Source organism: Schistocerca nitens, chromosome 4, assembly GCF_023898315.1.
Source record: "Schistocerca nitens isolate TAMUIC-IGC-003100 chromosome 4, iqSchNite1.1, whole genome shotgun sequence".
Classification (NCBI taxonomy): Eukaryota; Metazoa; Arthropoda; class Insecta; order Orthoptera; family Acrididae; genus Schistocerca; species Schistocerca nitens.
The window spans coordinates 272,143,137-272,158,588 of record NC_064617.1 but is presented as its reverse complement, the minus strand read 5'-3'; the positions used below and the strand labels follow the sequence as shown (position 1 = coordinate 272,158,588).

The following is a 15,452-nucleotide window of genomic DNA, read 5'->3' as shown; positions in this document are numbered from 1 at the left end:
GTCCTTATAATGTAGCCGCGCGACCGAGGGCGCATGCGCCTCTTCTCCCAACGCACACAATCGCCGTTTTCGGTGGCACATTTGACGCAAGGCACGTCCTTCCACCTCGAAGGCGGTGCGGAGTGCGCCTCGATGCACCGCCTGTCATTCGCTTGGTGCGTGCGGCCTCCGACACTCGCGGACGACGCATCTTGTCCCTGTTATCCGGCGCGCGGCCGGGCGGCGGGTTGCGTGCGCGGGGTTGTGGCAGTGTCCTGCTGGAGAGCGCCCCCGCAGCCGAAAGCAGCTTCCTCACCTGACACGCGGCTCGCGGCGCGCTTCCAGATGTTTGCGTAATTTGCGTGGTGCATTCTCACCTGTGCCCTTCCGTCCCGACTTGTCCCGACTGCCGCTCGCTGCCGCTCGGGTCGTGGTCCATATGACAGCGCGAGCACGAGAAGCGTCTGCGGTAGGAGACGAGACGACTAAAGAATAAATTTACGATTACAAATCAAATTTGGAACTGTACACTGCTACAGAACAGTAGGCGCTGAAGTACTGTATTTCAGAACACATCTGCCGATTCGTACTGTTTTGTCGTTTGCAAAGCCTTCCTGGCAAACTTCGTTAGCACATTCTCCCTCAAACTGAGTTAATTACTGCAATTTCGTACCTTACGGTCATTGCAGTAGTTTAAAGTGCTTAAGGAAGTATCTCTGTCACAACAAAAAGGTGGTACGGAAGGAGGGCTGGCAGGGGTAGCGACGTAAAAAGGAAAAAATGGAGGGGAGTCAACAGCACTTTTGTTTTAAACGTATATAGACTTTTATTTACAAAATAACAATTTCGTTTTACAAATACAGTTTAAATTTTACTTGTAAAGACGAGACAATCCATTCTTTGCTTTTATTTTTCTGTTGCTGTACTGTCCAGGTAATTATTTCATTTGGTATTTTTTTTAATATATTTTTCGAGAGTCTGTCAGAGTTTTTTAGTTGTTTCTTGCACCGTTTCTTGCACCGTTTATTGTTGTAGTTTAGCAATTTAGCTTTTCTGAGTCTTTGTGCGCTACATTTGTACGTATGGCAGAATGAATTTGGAATAAGCATTGATTGTACGATCTAGTTATTTACAGAAAATAATTAGTATATAAGAAAAAAAAGAAAAGTTATTCTATGGAATTTTACTTATTACTAGTTATGGTATTATTTTGTAGATATTGAGTTGTGGATGTGCTCTATTCATTTTAAAATAATGTTGTGTTATTGCTATCTTCTTATTAAATCTTGTGTTAGAAAACAAGGGGCAGGCATTTTACGTTGGGTCTTGAAAAACGAGACCTTAGTGGGACATGCACTAGGCATGAAATCAGTTTGATAGAAATATTAACGAGTGTATCAGTTGTCAGCTCTTGTTTGATGAGTGAAGTGGCATCCTAAGGGGAAACACTCATGAAGAACTATCTTAACATATTAAACAATCTGTGACAAAAGAAAAAGGACATCACTATTTTAGCGAATTATTAAACCTATTGTTTTCGATTGAGCAAAGAGCAATACACTAGTAAGCATTATATAGTGCAATTTTAGAGCTAGTTTATTATAGGTGGTGCGTGAGAGTAAGGATGACTGAAAGGAGGAAACTATTTGTGGTGGAAAGACAGACATCTATAGGCATGTGAGTCACTAGTTTGTTGTACTGATAGACCTGTAATAGTTTTGTGGTACTCAGTTACGCACACCTCTGGATTGCACACGATGGAAGGTAGAAAACAAAAAAAAGCATAAACACAAAAGACAAAGGGTCACTCGGAGCTATGGTTGTATTGACACTATATTGGAAACTTTTACGTGTTCAATCACTTTTCACTGTTACATTTAAAAAAAAAAAAAAGAAACACTTTAGCACTTTAACACACGTATCACTGTTGGTGCTTTTGGGATGTGGGAGGACATCTGCGACTGCGACAAGGGCGTGGGGGGTTTGTGGCGGTGGGCGGCGGCGATGGCAGCGGCAGCGGCGACGGCAACGGCAACGGCGGTGGCGGTGTCGGTGGCGGTGGCGGACGCGTCACGTGGCGGCAGACAGGGCGTCCCTGAAGGCGGCGGTCAGCGGGATCTCCAGGAAGTTGTGGAAAGTCTGACGATATGTAGCGCGTTGTTTTGCCCTCTTGTGCTCTTCCCACAAGTCCGTGAGGAACTGCACGCTGTCTGACTGCTTTTTGGCAATGACTGCTTTTTGGCAATGACTGCTTTTTGGCAATGACTGCGTGTGCAGTCATGGCGAGTATCCACATCGTGGCCGTTCGGTTTGGCGTAGGGAACGGTTTCGCTTCAGGGACGGTCAGAGCCGTGACTTGGATGTTTCTTGGGTCGCTTCTGTTCATGTGGGCTATTATCTTCTTGCTTGTCTCCCATATGTTGCTGGTTGCCCTGCATAGGAAACGGTGCTCTACAGTGTCCTTTTCGTTGCACGTTTCACAATTGGGCGATTCTTTTATCCGGATTCGCGCCAGTCTCTCGTTGGTCGGTACGGTGTTGTGCACTACTTTGTACCACGTAGATCTGGCGTGCTCCGGTATTGCTTTTTCTGAGATATTTCTCCAGACGACTGGCCAGTCGTGGTCTGGAGATTTTATCTCGATTCTTGTTCTGTGTGTTTGCCCTCTTAGTGCGCCGTAGATGTTTTCCGCCGTCCTTAGCTGCGGGTTTGTTACGGTGGGCAGTGCGTAACTTTTATCGAGGATCAGTTGCCTGATGTGTCGCATCTTAAACGGTATGTGACTGGTGTCTACCGGCGCTGCTTCTGATCGTGGCCTGTAGATGTTTATTAGGCAGGCCGTGATGCTGTCTTTGTTTTTGCTCTCCATTTGCTCTGTGGAGCAGCAGCGCAGCACACTTTGTCCTGACGTCCACCAGCCCCAGCCCTCCTTCCTCCTCCTTCAGTGAGCACGTCACCTGCGATACTTCGAATACTTCCCGCCTCCACAGCAGGTAGTAGACGGCTCCTTGTATCGCTCGAGCGATTTCTGTTGGTGCACTCAATATCTGTGCCACGTACCAGGCTTTCGACAGGATCGTTGTGTTGATCAATTCTGCTTTTTGTCCTAATGTTAGATGTCTACTCGAGTGAGTCCTGGCGAGCCCTCGTATTGTATGTAGGGTTGTTCGCCAGTTCTGTGTCGCCATCTTTAGTGGGCATTTTTGGATGAGTATCCCTAGTGTTTTGTGGGTCTCGGTTACTCGATACCACTCCCTGTTGACCGAGCGAGGTGGCGCAGTTGCGAGGTGCCGGGGCTAGCAGTGTATTTAACACTAAATTCTTCTAGCATCTACATATGTAAATGATGCTCTAAGCCCCCCCTATTCTAACTCCGACTTTTGCTGTTGCACAAGGATAAAAAAAAACCACTGGAACTGACTCTAATCAACCCTGCCAGTGGAGTAGAAGAGAGTTTGGCACCTGCATAATTTAATTTGATAAATAAGTTAAATAAACTAAGGTGTCATTAACATAGTGAGAAATGATGGGTTGCTCTACCGATTAACAGAATGAAAGTTCTGTCCAAAATAACTATATGATTTATTAAGACTAAACACAAAATAATAAAAGAAACACATGAAATATTTATAATACATCAAATTGGCTCAAATTGGAGACTCATACAAACACTGTAAAGGTGAAGTTGTCCCTAAACTAGATCGTGAGGTTTAAGACGAAGTGGTATGTGGAGCCAATTCCTTGCCACTCAAATTTCAAGAGACACACAGCTAACCCAACAGTAATTGCTGCTACTCAAGACAGAACAAAGTTAGAAAAAGACGAACAGGCGCGCTCTGCTGAGCTCTGATTATCACCTAGGAAAATCCCTATCTGCCGGTGCTGCGGACATACATTACCAAACTGTCTTCTTAACTGCCAGAACACGATCTGGCGATGGCTGGTTGCTTCGACGTCCTCGACCGAAAGGCGAGAGCCGACTACCTAGAGCACCCGTACAGGCCGAACACACAACATTCCCGCCCCCCACGACAGTGGCCGTGGTTAAACGTTCCAATCAGCAACTCGAAAACCGGCGGAAAATTCCACTCCATTGCCGGAGCACTACCATTCCACCAATGGAGATTCTTGGCGCCAATTTCTGTGCTGATTCTGCTACGTCACGGAGCTATGCCCTGAGCAAGCCAATCACAGTTACTATTTTGCAGAAAGCGCGGGAATTTTCCCGCCACAACTGCCTGGGTACACAAGTCATTCCCACGCCTCGCTGGTAGCCCGCCAGAAAGTGTTTTCGCTAAGATTCTGCGAAGTAACGGAACCTCTAGCACAGCCGCTACTCCAAACCCCTCCGGGCGTGTCTTTTGACAATGTCGGCGTCTGCAAAGCATTCACTCGACTTCCTCACACCCGTCGGCTTAACCCTCTCCAGTTCAACAGAGCCCGCCTGTCACCGGACCACCCGGGTGACGAGAGATGCTGCGTGGGAAGTCCGCGTGTGATGGAATGGCAACTTTCCACCGCATGCAATTAGATAGGAGAATCGTAAGATAGAAATATGAGAGGGGGCTCATGCCACCTCTCACAGTGGTTAGCACACTGGACTCGCATTCGGGAGGACGACGGTTCAATCCCATCTCCGGCCCTCCTGATTTAGGTTTTCCGTGATTTCCCTGAATCGTTTCAGGCAAATGCCAGGATGGTTCCTATGAAAGGGCACGGCCGATTTGCTTCCCAATCCTTCCCTACCCCGAGCTTGCGCTCCGTCTCTAATGCCCTCGTTGTCGACGGGACGTTAAACACTAACCACCACCACCACCACCACCACCACCACTCCCTGTTGATGGTCAGACTTCCGTTGCCAATGGGGAGCAGCACGGTTTTTCTGGGATTGACCCTTGCTCCCGATGCGTTTTGAAATGTTTTGATTATCGGTTCTATTTCGTCTATCTCCTGCTAGTTGTTGACAAAGATTCCCACATCGTCGGCGTAGGCCATGCATGTGACCTTCTGCTGCCCGATTTGGTAACCGTGCAGGCTTGCAGCCAGTTTACGTAGCAGTGGATCAAGCGCTGCCGCGAAGAGGGCCATGGACAACGGGCAGCCTTGCCTTACTGACTTGCCTAGTTTTAACCTTTTTGTTGTCCATCCATTTACAGTTATTATCGATGTGGCGTTCTTTAGAAAGTTTCTTATAATGTCGGTGAATTTTTGTCCGAATCCGAGTTTGGTTAACGTTTGCAGGAGATATCGGTGGCTGATCCTGTCGAAAGCCTTGTGGAAGTCAACAGAAATTATTGCTGCGGTCGTTCTGCTGGTGGCGGCGTGCGCAATCACGTCTCTGTATGCGCAGGCGGCGTCGAATATGCTCCTGCCGAGCACTGCACACGTTTGCCACGGGCTGATCGCCTTCATTAACGCAGTCTTGATGTTATTTGCGAGGCATTTCGCGCAATCTTGTAATCTGCATTCAGCAAAGTTGTGGGCCTGAACTCTTCGATGTGTTTCGCTGCCTGTGTTTTTGGGAGAAGGATTACCGTACCTTCCAGAAAGGAGGCCGGTACTGCTGTCCCGTTTAGGATTTCGTTCACCATTTCTGTCAGATGTCTTCCTACTTGGTCCCAGAGCTGGCTGTAGAATTCCTTGGGGATGCCGTCGGCTCCTGGTGCTCTGCCGTTTGCGCTGTCTTTGAGGATGGCCCTCACCTCATCCTCCATCACGTTTTCGGTCAGTAGCGCCCGATCTTGATTGGTCAAGAGCCGACGTGTCTCCAGCAGGATGTCTGCCGTTTCGGCGTCGTCCGTCTCTTCGCTTCTGAAGAGCTTTTCGAAGTGGTTTTCCACGTGGTCCACAATTTCCCGCTTTGTGGACAGCTTGTTTCCGTCCTTATCGAGGAGTTCGGAGATAACCTTGCTGTTTGCCCTTTGCCTTTCCCTGACTAAGTGGTGCAGTGTGGCAGGCTCATCCTCGATGACGCCGTGCGTTTGACTGCGAGCGATGACGCCTTCCATTCGCTGCCGTTTCATGTTGAGCAGACGTGCTTTTAATCTTCTCACGCGCGTCAGGTACTGTGGGTCGTCAGCAGGGGCGTTAAGTGCGTCCTTAAGACAGAATGCGTAGAAGTCTGCTGTGCTTTTCTACCAGTATGCTTTTTCCGCGCTGTATCTGATCAGTGCTCTTCTGATCGCTGGCTTGGCAAATTCTGTCCACCACTCTATAGTGGAGTTGTATGCATGACGTCTTCCTGAGCATTTCCATACTGTGTCGGAGATTTCCGACCGTAGTTTCTCGTCTTTGAGGTGTTTGACGTTTAGTTTCCATCTCGCCTTTTGTCCAGCGGTCTTTCTTCTCGGCAGGTGGATTTTGGTTTCGTATGCGCAGTGATCAGAGAAAATCACTGGGCAGACCTCTACGTGCGATACAGAGGCGGCCAACTCTCTGCTCACGTACACCCTGTCTAATCTGCTTTTCCCCCTGTTGTAATGGAAAGTGAACTCTGTGATCTCTGTGTTGAGCAGACGCCACGAGTCGTCAAGTTTTAGACGCCTTATGAGCTCTTGCAGCTCCATGCATAGATTCGGTACCGGGATCTGATCTTATGGTGCAGCTACGCAGTTAAAATCTCCTCTTAGCACAATGTTGGTGTCATTGTGCGGGAGGAGTTCGCAAATGCGTTCGTTGAAATATTGTCCTCTCGCCTGGCCGGCCGGAGTGGCCGTGCGGTTAAAGGCGCTGCAGTCTGGAACCGCAAGACCGCTGCGGTCGCAGGTTCGAATCCTGCCTCGGGCATGGATGTTTGTGATGTCCTTAGGTTAGTTAGGTTTAACTAGTTCTAAGTTCTAGGGGACTAATGACCTCAGCAGTCGAGTCCCATAGTGCTCAGAGCCATTTGAACCATTTTTTTTTGTCCTCTCGCCCTCTTCTTTTCTGAGCCCGACGGTGCGTATATGTTTATGAACACCGTTCCTGATATTTCTACTGCGATCCCGCTTCCATCTACCATCAGTTTTGGCTCCCCTGTCTCTATTTCTTCTCTTATCATAATCGCTGTCCCTCGTCTGGTTTCGGGGTCTATGTTACTGATAACTTTGTATCCGGGTACCTCTTCTATTTGTGTCGTTACCACCTCCTGCAGGAGAACTACGTCTGCGGTTCTATGATGCAAGAATTCTGATAGGGCGTCTAATTTAACTGAAGAGCTCATTCTATTGACATTGCATGAGATGATCGTGTGCGTTGTTTTACTGTGCATTTAGAACGAGGGTCGTCGGGCGCTTTGCTGGGGCGGGTCGGGTGTGTGCTGTGGCCGGTCAGGCCGTAGGACGGCGTCCTCGGGTTTGCTGGTGTGCGTTACGGTTTTTTCGGGTGGTGCGTCTGTTGATTCTCCATCAGATGTCTCCATCCGTTCTGCGTTATCGTGGCTCCTCCTGGCGCCTTTCCTTTTCGGTTTTGCCGGCTTTTGCCGCTCTGTGTTGGCGTTCTTCCTCTCGTCATCCGACTCTTTGAGTATGCGCGCAATTTTGTTAACAGATTTCTTGATGTTGGCCTCGCGCATCTCACTAAACGTTTGTGGCGTGTTGCTGCTGGGTCCGGCCGTCTGGCTGGCCACAGCTGCTTCCTGGACGGGGGTGTCGACCGCCGCTACCTTCTGCCGTCGGACGGCAGGGGAGGGGGCGGGGGCTGCAGCCACCTCGCACTCCATTGTGCCTTCGCCCTCCGAGCCGGAGCTGAGCTGGCGTTCCTCTCCCGCGCTACCTTCGCTGGCCACGGCCGGGGCCGTGACGGTGGCAGGGGGTGGGGGAGCCGCTGGGCTTTCCGTGGCGGCGGCAGTCGGGGCTGCCGCTTCCGCTGTGGCTGCTACGGCTACGACCGGCTCTTCGTTTAAACGTGGCGCTTCTCCAGCTACAGCTCCGGCGTAGTTGCCGGTAATGTTCTGTTGCTCGGCATTCGTATTCGGTTGTCGTGGCAGTTGCGCCGGTCGTTTGTTTCTTGGGCACTTTGTGCGCATATGCTCTGTGGAGTTGCATATGGAGCACGTCTGGGGCTGGCCATTGTACTGCACCACTCTCCTGTGCCCTCCAATCATCACGAATGATGGCACGTGTTTCTTTAATACCATCGTCACAGCCCTGACGCCCGAGTCTACCTTGTATCTGTGTCCCGTTCCTCAGAACTCGCGGTTCACCGACAGAACTTCTCCGTACAGTCTGATACATCGTGCAACTTCCTCGTCCGGCACTTCGAAAGGCAGATTGTAGACCTTCAAGTGCCTCACACCGTAGCCAGCGTACGAGATCTTTACGTCACTCACGGCACCGTCCCTGTGCGTGAATTTCCGTATACCACCGTGGGTGGTCACCAAGGTTTCACATCGTACGAGCGTTTTTAATTTAATGAAAAGACTGTATACTGTGAAGTCCAGCATCAGTCCATCAAGTTCATCCTCCTCTATCCTCAGTTCACTAAACATCCAATCCTCAATTTCAAAGGACGTTGGCCTTGGCCTAACGAATTCCCGGTCAAATTGCAACTGCAGCGTCGTATTAGATCGGTTGTAAGTAGTCATTTTGACTCACCAAATAGTTGAAGCTCACGTTAAGGCGACGAAACAGCTACGGCTGGCGCGGCGCGGGAGCCGGCAGGCGGCGGGCGCGGGCGCGGCGCGGTAGAATGTCGGGCGGCGACGGCTCGGCGGCCGGTAATCCTCGGCTATCTGGGACGCACAATGGCGGTCACCCATCCAAGTACTAACCGGGCCCGATGTTGCTTAACTTCGGTGATCGGACGAGAACCGGTGTATTCAACATGGTATGGCCGTTGGCGTCCTTATAATGTAGCCGCGCGACCGAAGGCGCATTCGCCTCTTCTCCCAACGCACACAATCGCCGTTTTCGGTGGCACATTCGACGCAAGGCACGTCCTTCCACCTCGAAGGCGGTGCGGAGTGCGCCCCCGGCGTCTCGGAGGTGACTCCCGAGCTAGCGGGCACGCCGCCACGTGCGTGAGATACACAGCTGCTCGATGCACCGCCTGTCATTCTCTTGGTGCGTGCGGCCTCCGACACTCGCGGACGACGCATCTTGTCCCTGTTATCCGGCGCGCGGCCGGGCGGCGGGTTGCGTGCGCGGGGTGTGGCAGTGTCCTGCTGGAGAGCGCCCCCGCTGCCGAAAGCAGCTTCCTCACCTGACACGCGGCTCGCTTCCAGATGTTTGCGTAATTTGCGTGGTGCATTCTCACCTGTGCCCTTCCGTCCCGACTTTGCTCGACTGCCGCTCGCTGCCGCTCGGGTCGTGGTCCATATGACAGCGCGAGCACGAGAAGCGTCTGCGGGAGGAGACGAGACGACTAAAGAATAAATTTACGATTACAAATCAAATTTGGAACTGTACACTGCTACAGAACAGTAGGCGCTGAAGTACTATATTTCAGAACACATCTGCCGATTCGTACTGTTTCGTCGTTTGCAAAGCCTTCCTCGCAAACTTCGTCAGCACATTCTCCCTCAAACTGAGTTAATTACCGCAATTTAGTACCTTACGGTCATTGCAGTAGTTTAAAGTGCTGAAGGAAGTATCTCTGTCGCAACAGAAAGGTGGTACGGAAGGAGGGCTGGCAGGGGTAGCGACGTAAACAGGAAAAAATGGAGGGGAGCCAACAGCACCGTTTTTTTTTTTTTTTTTTTTTATAATAATCAAGCGGTCGGGCAACGATCGTGGCAGGCAGGCGGCGGCAATGAGGGCAGGGGTCAATTAGCCTGCGGCCTGGCCACAGTGTCGCCCCCACACCCGTCATCACTCATACTGACCGTAAAACAAACCATAATGCGGGACACCGGTGTGAAATTCCACACCGACAAAAGTTCAAAGAGTGTCGAGCACAGACACGTGACGAGACTCTGGAGTGCTCCACAATAAGGAAATGAAAAAAAATAAGTAAAACGCAAACAGTCACCACCAAGACTTATAACTGAAACATCAGGAAAAAATCTCGTCACGCCACAAAACGGGAAAAAAACCTAATAATAAAACTAATAATACCGACACACATGGCAAACAGGAAGTTTGGCAAGAACGGCCAGAAAAAACTGAAAAGACTTCTGATTTCGTTCGGTAGTCAAGTTTCGTCAATTTTCGTTCCAGAAAAATTTGAAAAAGTCGCAGTAATTCATATTCATATTGTGTCGCTCAAGGCAAGAGAAAGGATGAGAGAAAAAAAAACGTCCATGTTACGTAGGTACCGACATTGGTGCAAAAGCATGCGCTAGTGCGACCTGCAAAAAATTTGCAAAATTTTGCCAATAGTGTGGCGATGTCTGAATCTGAGTATGTTGGGTCCATAAAAATGTAAGGAAGTCTAAATCGGTACTCAACTTTAAGGAGAATATAGCAAAAACTGTGTGGCCAAAGATCCACACCGAGGCATTTCGCTTGGTGGTGGGGTAGATGACACACTGCGGAATTAAAACATCATCCACAGTAACGGTTCGAGTGTTCACGCTCTGAATCAGACGAATCATATCCCTGGCGACGTCCCAAACACGGCGGAAGCGGTCACACGCAAAGCGGTGTTCAAGAGTATCGTCGGCAGTACACATGTCACACACTCCAGACGGGATAAGATTAATGGAATGAAGTTTGGAGTTGGTGGGGAAGGTGCGATGCACCACCTTGTACCACACAGCGTGTATGGAAGCCGGGAGAACGTTGTTGGCGAGGTTTTGCCACGCCGCCACCCGGTTGCAGCGTGGCAATCGATACTCCCACTTGCAGCGAATAGGAGGTCCGCGGAAAGCATTGCAGACAGCGCTAACCGTGTGGGCGGAGATGTCACAAAGCGTCAGGTAACTATTATCGAGATAGTAGCGGCGCACGTAAGAAAGATAAAACGGGATGCGCGACACAGAAACAGGTGCTACTTCAGAAAGAGGGCGGTAACTATTAGAAAACAACCGCGGTGGGACTGCAAGGTGCCTTCTGCATAACAGCAGTAATTCTCTTCCAAAAAAGAGCCGCTCATTTGGCGGAAAAATCAACGAGTCCCAAACCGCCATCGGACAGGCCCAATGTGCAGACAGCATGCGATACCTTAAAAATCTCACCCCTCCATAAAAACGAGTAAACCGCCTGTTTGATTGCGCGCCCCAACTGCTTGGGTACCGGGAGAACCTGCGCAAGGTACCACGCCCTAGCCAAGATATTTACATTTATTAAAGTCGCCTTTTCCCGAAGGGCCAAATTCCGGACCGCATAGATCTTTGTAACAGCACGAATCCGATGCAGCGTAGGCCGCCAGTTTAAGGCTTCCATCTGCTGTGGGTTCGAAGATAAAAGGACCCCAAGAACTTTAGACTGCTGCTGTACACAAAACCAGTCCCTACGCAGGGTACGGGCGCGGGCGGTGAGCGGCAAAAGAACAGTTTTCTGGGGATTGATAACCGCCCCCGTAGCTTGTTCAAAGTTGCGCAGGACAACTTGCAACCTGTCAACATCGTCGAAATGCTCAATAAATACGCCAAGGTCATCAGCGTATGCTTTACAAACCAATCTGGTGGTCCCCATCTGAATGCCGCGACATTCCTGACTGATATAACGGAGGAGGGTATCCAGCGCAATGGCAAAAAGCGCCATGGAAAGCGGACACCCCTGCCGCACGGAGCGACCCACACGAAAAGCAGGAGTAAGACGACCATTAACCCAGAAACGTGACGTAGCGTTGTGCAACAAATGCGTCACTAATTTGGTAAATTTATAACCAAACCCCATGCGTACCAAAACCTGACGCAAATAAAAATGACCAATACGGTTAAAGGCATTCTTAAAATCAACTAATAAAATCGCCGCCGTCCGTAGCCGAGCACTTTTCACATAACCAATACAGTCCCTGTAAGCAAGGATAGCGTCAAAGATATTCCGATCGCGTACCGCACATGTTTGCTGATCACTAAGTACCGCCGGCAAAATGTTTTTAAGTCGCTGAGCGACGCAGCGCGTAACGATCTTGTAATCAGCATTTAATAAAGTAATCGGACGGACAGCATCGATATGTGGCACAGCATTGGATTTGGGGACGAGCGTCACAACCCCCTCCACAAAAGCAGTTGGTACAGTCACACCATTTTTAATATCATTCACTAAATCCACTAAAATCTCACTAAAAAGATGGAAAAATTTCGAATAAAATTCCGCAGGAATCCCATCGGGACCTGGGGGACTTCCCTTTGGGACTCCGCCGAACGGCGTCGAGAACTTCATCAGACGTAATGGCGTCATTTAAATGATTCCTGTCTGGGCGAGTTAAAACATGTGGGACAGCCCGCAAAAAGTCTCGCAACGCGTCGGAATCCACGTCAACAGCACGGAAAAGCGAATCGAAATGTTCAAAAATATCTGTTTCAATTTCCGACTGTACAGAAGTCCGACCGCCGTTTCGCAGCTGCCAAACATTAATGCTCAAACGTTAGCGGCGTTTTCGTTCCCGGTTTAAATGGTAAATGGACACTAACAAGTCCTGCAGGCTGACTTCGGACGGTCACTCCATCACTAACGGCATGCATGTCAACCAAAAGCTTAGCTTGAAATTGCTTCAGAGTAGGCAACAACTCGGGCTGTGACGTCACTCGCAACGCCAAGTCTCGTAAACAAGCCTGGCGGAAGCGAGCCGTCGCCCGACGCCAGCGTGCCGCCTCACGGCTGTAATCGATTAAAAAGTTCCTAATCGCCGGCTTAGCGATCGCAACCCACCACTCAATGGCGCTACTATGACCGCCTCGAGTCCGCACCAACCTTTGCCATATACGGTTAAAACAAGTCACAAAATGATCGTCATTTAGTAAACGACAATTGAACATCCACAGATTGGGACGGCGAGGAACACACAAACGAGGTAATAAAAGACGACAGGAATAACTGGAGTGGTCGGAAAATACGACAGGAGTCACGTCAGCACTACAAATACGGGCGGACAACCGCCTAGACACATAGATCCGATCGAGGCGGCTACGCCCTGTACCGTAAAAGTAGGTGAAGTAGGTGAAATCCGGGTGTAAAACACGCCACGTGTCGAGCAATTGAAAACTAGTGACGAGAGCACCCAGTTCGTGACATTTATTCGGACGCGGCTCTTGATCTTTGTCGTCTAAAACACAATTAAAATCACCCCCGACGCTTAAAGTATCGACATTCCTGGATAAAAGCTGACACAAATCTCTACCATAAAATTCAGCCCTGGCCGGTTTAACATTTCCCGACGGAGCGTGCACATTGACAAACAAAATGCCAAAAATGGTACAAGCAACAGCGCGACCGTTCGGTAAAATGTCAACGTTAGATATTGGTAAGTCAGAACGCACTAAAATTGCAGTGCCCGTATCATGATCAGGCGCAACATTATCAATCACAATAAAATCAATAAAATCGTGCAAAAATAAAAGCGCTTCACCAGTCACCTCTTGTAAAAAAGCGACATGACAGTGATTATCATACAAAAAATCTTTAATAATCATAGCCTTCTGCGGATTTCGCAACTTATTAAGATTAACCGTTAAAATGTTCCACTGGCTACAGTCGTTAACCATATACACGTAAAACACAGGGAAAAAAACAAGAACATAAAAACACGAAAATGTTTAAAACACAAACATACCAACGTGCTGGGAGGGGGAAGGACATACAAATAGTCCCACTAATGGGGATCACCGGCCTCAACGTCCTCCGACCAATCCCGTGAGTGACCAGGAGGGGGGGGGGGGCGGGGGCGGGGGCGGGGGCGGGGGCGGGAGCGGGAGCGGTGGGGTCCCGGAAACTGTGACGGCACCCTCGGTGACGGAATGCTCCACGGCGGGCATTTCGACATCCGAAGATAAGGGCGGCACCAAATCGTGGGTGGAAGGGGGGGGGGGGGCACGACGATGGTGCGAATCTTCGGCCTTCCTTTTAGTGGGAAAGGGGGAGGGTGTCACAGACACAGGCGGATCCACCGCCATGCCGGAATCGGTAGCAGAAGCCGGTTGGCTCAGGAAGGTTTTTAGATGTTGCACCGTGATGTCACGTTGTTGCGTTGCAGTAACGACATCACCCTCCGGCTGAGTAAGCGAAGAGGTCTGCTTTTTCGCCTGGCGCCTGGCGCCTGGCGCCTGCCGCCTGCCGCCCCCTCCCTGAGACGGGCGGTGGCCGAGGTCTACGCCGGCGCGCGTGGCCGATTGCCGGGAGGACGGTTGCCCGACCGACCGAGCTTGAGGGGGAGCAGGAGAACGCGCCACTGGAGACGGACTCCGATTTTTGTCCGAAAGACCACGCGTATTAAATGAAGCAGAACTACTGGCACTACGTAAACGTGGTGTGCCAGAAGCTCGAGCAACATTCCGGTCCCTACACGGTTTAGGGGCAGTAAAAGCTTCACTTTCTACGACAACAGCACTGGCAGCAGAAACACCGTCGGGGACGGTAGTAGGAACAACCGCCGTTTCATCGGGTTCCGTAACCGGGGCAGTATGCGGAACAAATTCGGCCGACATCGGCACGGATTCCGGTGAGACATCGTCCACAACCGGTTTTTCAGCAACAGATACAGTTGTCGCAGCCGCGAGCAAAGATGGCTCAACAGCAGGTACAGAAATAGAAACAGAGACACTATCAGGAACAGACGTATCCATGTCGTCAGCGGCGGCCGGTACAGGGGGAGGGGCCGCGAGTTGCACACGTGCGGGGGGGGGGGGGGGGGGCGGACCTAAACTCGTCGCAGCAACAGAAGCAAAACTAGGCCCACTTAAAACTTCGTCACGTGGCAACTGAACAGGCTGCCTGCGTTTAGGGCAGTTTTGTCGGTAATGACCAACAGCACCACAAAAGGAAAACGTCTGAGGTTGACCACGATAGGTGATAAAAGCACGATGACCGTTAACTAACAAGAAAGACGGAATATGTTGTCGTACGACCATCTTTACACTCCTCACGCCATTTTCAACCTGGAAAACATAGCCGGAAGACCACTTCTCTTTAAGTACAGATAGCACGGTCCCGTACGGCCGCAAATGACGAGATATTGTGTCATTCCGGATTTCGAAAGGCAAGTTGAACACACGAACATTTCGAGGCCAAACCCACCATGAGAAATAGTCACGTTACTAATGCGACCGTCGAGATGTGTAAATTTACGGACACCAGAATTGTGTGATACCGTTGTCAATGTTAATGCTTGAGTTTTTAATTTCAAAAACACGGAATTGATACAAGTGTCAAACTGAACACCGAGAACGTCATCGGTCGACAAACACAATTCCTCGAGTATCCAACGATGAATTTCGAAAGCTGACGGTTTTCCGACGGAACTATCGAATTCGCATTGCACGTTATTTTGTCGCTCTTCACTATCATCATAGTACACTTACATAACTTACGGGCTTGATGTAATGCAGCCGCTAGGCAGGAGACAGACGACACGCGAGGGCCGCCGGCCAAGTCGCACACGGAAGTACTGCT

At 50.1% G+C, this 15,452-nt stretch overlaps 1 pseudogene; it reads right to left on the bottom strand.

Annotated features, from left to right (window-relative positions):
• Window positions 1–8,676: 8,676 nt before the first annotated feature.
• LOC126253966 (5S ribosomal RNA) lies at window positions 8,677–8,798 on the bottom strand (annotated as a pseudogene).
• Window positions 8,799–15,452: the final 6,654 nt, after the last annotated feature.